A 6,428-nucleotide genomic window follows, 5' to 3' on the forward strand; every position below is an offset into this window, starting at 1 on the left:
TTTTATATTTATTTATTTTTCAAACGCAGCATGAACTATGTGAGGAGGCAGGCACAAGAAGATCGTCGGGACCCGAATTCCAGACAGAACATAGTTTTTATCTGAAAAAGGCCTGAAAATGGGCGACAGTTCAAGTTCAACGGGACTTTCAAATCGTGTAGCAAGCTGTTCACCCAGCTCTGTACAATCCACGCACACCTTGGCAGTACAGATAACGAGACGAACATCGCTCCAGTAGTATTCGCCTTCCTGCCTAACAAAAAAAAGGAGAAACTTACGACCTACTTTTTGGGAAAATGAAGAAATGTTTACCGGGTTGGAATCCAGAAAGAATCGTGGTTGACTTCGAAGATGTGTGCATTTCTTCCCTCATTTCAAACTTCCCGACTTTTACCATCAAGGGATGCTACTTCCACTTTAACCATTGTCTGTGGCGCAAAGTTCAAGACGTTGGATTGGTACCGGACTACAAGAATGACGAAGAAGTAAGGCTTCATGTCCGCATGTGCAGCGCTATGGCAATGATACCCCGCGAGGACGTTGAAGATGGGTGGCTCCAAATCCATAGTACGGAGCCAGCAGGAGAGAAACTGACAGCGTTTCTTGACTACCTTGTACAACAATGTCTGCAAATTCCAAATCTACCAGTTGATGTGATGCAAAACACCGCACGAACAATGCTGTCGAAGGGTGGAACAATAAGCTGCACGAGAAAGTTCTACTTCATCCCAACTTCTACACCCTTCTGAAGACGATGAAGCAGGAAGTGGAATACAGCGGACACAAATATGACAGGGCTAGCATCGGTTTGCAAGGAACGAAGAGGAAACGAACGTACATCAAACTGGATGAACAGATTAGCAAAATTTTACATACTTACAAAACAAGCACATCCAACACATTAAAAGTCAGAAGAAACAAACTAAAAACCTCCTTACAGACGGTGAAGAGTCCAGCTCTCCGTAAAAAAAAACTAAAAACATTTGATAAAATGCTGCTGTCATCATCCAAGAGGAATGACAAACAGCCGGAAATGTTAAAAGTCTGCCGGAGATAATCAAGATCGACACATTCAACGAGAATGTGACGAATGCTTAAAACTGTAACGTCAGAGGGGGTCTTGGCGTTACGGGAAGGTGTCTTTCAGAGAATACACATTTTTAATCAAATGTTTACCCTTTATTACATAGCTCAGAGGTATAATGGTAGAGCCTATTATACAAGTTATGTTCTTACATACTAGGTTGAATATGATTCAAAGTGGGAGGACGATATATGTCTACGTCCTCCTTTCTTATTTTAGAGAATAATCTAAGTCCCAAAGACTGTAGTTGGAGTTCCTAAGGTGCCATTCTAATTATTAATCAAAGACTGTTTACCTTACTGATTGACAGAAGATACGTTGATAGCCTCCGGCAGCAACTCTGGTGGACTGACTCCCTTTCCTTATTTGGGGGGTCTTTTATACCCTGGTGGGTGCGGTGTCCGATACTTGCCCTAACCTTCAAGTAACCTTTGAGAGTTCCAGTAGCCTAAATCACATAAGTCCACAACCTCTAGAGGACAGAGCCTTAGCTCATCCATCCGGTCGTGTGTCCTCTATCAAAGTCACGCATGTCAGCAGTGACCTCAGCTCTTGAATGTTGTACGTGGATAGTTCCTCTATCCTTGGTTTTGCCAAATAGGGCACACACACAATGTTCTATTTCTGTGTGGCTACTTCCTGTGAAAGAACTTGGAGTCTCCTTGACGAAGAGAGAGAAGACCCTATGTTTCTATCTCTCTCTTAGGAAGAGGAAGCATCGGACACTTTCCCATGGGGCCTTTGAATAAAAACCATTTGAAAGATTGATATCAACGACTCCTCGGCTTATCTTAGATGGTCTCCATCTAACGTCTCTGAACTTTGATGTATCCCCGTACATATAGACACGTTGAAATAATAAGTGATATAGGTTTACACGACCTATAATAGTAAATAAATGTGGAAGATAATATATTGAATATGGTTGACGTTAATACCTTAAATTAAAATAATACCTAAATGACAATGTTAACGTGACTCTTGTTCAAGTAATTATAAGAGTCGAACTGAGTTATCAAATCTTAAAATCTTGTAACAAATAATATGAGTTACTAATGTGTTTGATCGTAACACAAGTTATATGACATTAATGTCTTGGTGATATATCACTTAGCTTGAAGAAGATTTTTTACATAGGATATCTTGAATAAGTTTCTTGCTTCACAACGAAGTCGGGTTTTATATTCTTGTTTTGCTTATTACATTTTCTCACAATGGTTTTTTGGTTCATCTTTCCATGGTAGGCATGAGATAATTAAGCAACTGGTCTGGAATTATTTGGGTTACTTTAATCTAGGCATTGATCCTTAAAATCTCGTATCCAATAGCTCCTCACGAGATGGAAGGTTCCTCATTCGTCAATGGAGTTCGGAAATGGTATCTGTAATTATATATTTCGTAAGTTTCTTATTCAATCCAAGATACACTCATATATGGGCGTCTCCCTTGGAGCTTCATACGAGGGTGGCCTTGTTTTATTTGCCCTCATGACAACTGGAACGTTAACCTTTCGTTTTTTTCGAGTGGTCATGCGGTAAATGATCCATGTAATTAAACTTAAAACTAATACAGTGATTAATGTTATCCAGATATATAAAAAGACAAGGGAATAAGATTGTATATGAGTCGTATCCTCTTTAGAGGGAGTTATCTGGCAAGCAGGGGTATCTTGCATGCTCTCAGTGCATTCATAATTTGACTTACCCATCTGTAAGTCATCTATCCATTGTATAGGGATTATTCTAGAGATTTGGGCCTTTGCCGGGTTTGGGAGTATGCATGGAAATTGTGCTTGATAACATGCATCAAATATGCATAAATGGCATTGGCATCCCAATTGAATAACTAGGATGCCAAAGGGAGATTCGCGCTGGAACCCCAAAAAAAAATGCTTTCGCATTGTACTGTTATTTCAACGGATGTGGGTACCAACAATAGATAAGTGGAGACATTAAATAAGATAGGTTGCAAGGTCTGTGACTTTTTGAAACAATTCAATGGACAATAATGTTTCTGGTTAATGACGTTGTTCTGGAGGGTGGCAAGTATACACTGATTTTCTTTTAAATACATATCCCGTATAGGTGTGATAAAACAAAGTGAATCTTGTGGAAAATTACAGAGTGGTTGATACAAAGTTCCGTCTCTCCAATTATATATAATATCAGAAGTCGATAGGGGTGTAAAACATATATCCTCATAATATTGAAATGGTATTGATTTTAGTTTGTACGCAATATATTTAGCCTTAGTATGTTTAATCGGAAGTTTAATTGCAATTAAGGCGACTGTGGAACTGATAGCACATTCTAGTATCTGTTTGTATAGTATTGACCTAGTTTTTCCCTAGAAATAGCTAACGAATAATTATGGTAACGAATTTGATTTGACAATACTGTTACGTAATTTCGTAATTGATGAAAGGGAATCAAAGCTGGATGTGGAATTTTATTCTGACAAGAAGAAGTAATAATATGCAACATTTCAGGTATTTCCTTATGAGATATGTTCCTAAGCATGATCCATTCTTGGGCTGGATAAGATTGGATTCGTTGGTAAATTTCATGAATATCTGTGTCTTTTAAAAACAAGGTTCTAAGATGAGTTTTCGTAGCTCTGAAGTAGCTCCGCCCTTGTACTGATGGATCGGTTATGATGGAAGTGTTTCCAAGAGACGTCGATAAATGCTCCCAATCTAAATAGATCGAAGTGAGCTGGGTGTATGACAATCTAAAAATTAGAGGAATTGAGGTTTCGTAGAAAGTCGGAGAATCTACTTGATTGACAGATATGCTGGGAGATACCAAGGTTCTCATAGTTAGTCCATGTATGATATTATCGTTACGAGGATCATGACGGATAGTCATGCTGTCATGGTTAAATGATTAGAAACTCTCCCTAAATTATGACTACGTGGGGCAGGGATAGGCTTTCTTTTAGGTTGGGTTTTGATCTAGCCTGATTTTGGTGAATTGTATCAGTTCGATTGGTTTTGTAACAACAGTTCAATTTGTTTTTTCCTACCCAAATAAGGATAATGCCAAACAATATCAATAGAAGAGTTATTATAACATAGACTATGGTGTCATATAGTGTGTTATTTTCAAAACCTAAGCATTCTACATTATTTATTTGTGGAAAAGCAACGAATTAGGTGGATAATAATCTAAATTTATAAATCACCCAAGCAGTTAAAATGGCAAGTCCAATATTCCAGATCATTAGTAAAGACGTTTTTACGTTCGAATTTCCTAAATAAGGGAGATAAGGAATATTAACTTGATTATCTAGATTTGGTATTTCCTTTTCTGTCTTTTCAGTTTCAGTTGTTATTTTCAGGAATGGGATTTTTTCTGGCCAATCTGTGTCTAAACAGTCATTAAAATGTTTGAATTCTGCGGCTCTAGTTCCGGCAAATAACACGTCTATTTTCATTGTAGGAATTTTTCCCCATGATGCTGGTAAAATATGAAATACCTTCAATTTATCGCCTGTTGTGCTAGCGCATGGGAAAGTTCTAGATATAATAGTCTCTGGATTAATATATAATGAACAATGACATGGTAATGTTATTTCTAATGCTCCTGGTTCTTTATCGTACGTTTTTAGTTGAAACGTTTTGTTGTCACACTCTCCTGTTATTTCTTGCGGTGGGTTGGTTATGACGTACTGATCCGAAGCTATTTCGGTCACGATAACGTTGTTTCCGGCATAGCATTGAAACATGCAATGCCCAGCGAATTGTTGTATCGTTGCGCCTAGTCTTATACGTTGCGCACAAGAATTTCCTAAAGTGGCGTCATGACCGTACCTTGGAATATAACACACAGGAGAATTGTGAGGATCACAGGTGGACAAAAAGGTACCTGATAGTAATCTACTCGACTGTGAGCTGGTTGCGGCGAATAAAGGTGGGTGAATGATATTGCATGTACTGTTTTCCCAGCGAAAGGGAACTGACATGAATTCTTCTAATATAGCTGTTTCACCTATTTTATTAATAGGGATTTTAAGATTTATAGCCACCTGAGTTTCCGTAAAGAGGCAATGAGCTAATGGAATATTATAATATTTCATTATCTGTGTCAGGAGTATTGCGAATTGGTATCCTTTTTTGCCTATTTTATATTGTAATTTCTTTAAATCTTTCTCCAGAATTTGAGGGTTAATTAAAACTAAAGGGATTTTGTTAGAGAAACATGAAGTTCTTATTTCCCTTAACTCAGAAATTCTAGATTGAGAGATAATAATCTGGTGTAAAATGGCCGAATGCAGTGCGAGTTTATATATTTTATGCGTGGTGATGTTTTCGCCACGTAATAGTTCTGAAGAGACGTCCAGAACTCGATTTTTTTACTTGATCCATTTGTTTTTCTATTGTAGAAATAGTTTCATTTGTTTGACTAATTAATTCTCGGAATTTTGACCTTATATAATGTAGTTCTTGGTGTTCGCCCTTCAGACTTGTGGAAATCTTTTGTATTTCTGAGTTTAATATTCTTTCATTTACCAGTAAATGTTCGAACTGCTGTTCATTTACTATTCCGCAACAGAAACTAGCAAAATTTCGTATGAAGTTTAGACCTAATCCTCTCTTGATTCGGTCTACATTTTCTGCAGGAGTGGGAAATACATTGTTTGTATTATTAAGATGCTGTGAAAGTAAAAGTTGATAATTATTTACCAATTTGTCCAGAGTACCAAATATTTGCATATCCTGATATGTATCAATCTGGTTTAATCTTACCGTATCCTGTAAGATAGGATCTATTACCATTGGTGGTGTGAGAGTTTCCGTGTATGTCAGGGGAATGCTCCCTTCATACAGAGTTACCCTTGGTGACTGTTGCCAATACGCTCCAGGCATTAGTTTGATGGTTGGGTGTGATCCTAGGAATCGTCCCAAGTACAGGAAGAGGAGAAGTAACAACATGCTTAATCTGAAATAAAAAGATATATTAGTGACACTTATATACAAATTACCCCCGAGGAGATATTGTTTCGTCCCGAAACAACAAAGAGAGAAAACCAAACATGGAGGGAAACAAAAAGACAAAACAAAACAAAAATATATATATAGGAGCAGAAGGAGGGTGTTCATTCCTCATGTTCACCGGGCCGGACCGGGTGAAACAAGGGTCAGAAGTGTAATGACCCCTCCACCAAATCCAGGTGGGAATGTAGCGTCCATAAATCCCCGCTCGTGCTAGTGATACTACGGATTTGATGCTGCAATTTCCCGAGAAAATCTCGCATCCAATCCTCACGATCCGTGAGGGAATCAAAGGCCAGGAAAGCTAACCGTAAAAATACAATAAGATCGGAAATTACAAAAAAGAATGCC

Source organism: Lepisma saccharinum, chromosome 27 (assembly GCF_977018435.1).
Source record: "Lepisma saccharinum chromosome 27, izLepSacc3.1, whole genome shotgun sequence".
Lineage (NCBI taxonomy): Eukaryota > Metazoa > Arthropoda > Insecta > Zygentoma > Lepismatidae > Lepisma > Lepisma saccharinum.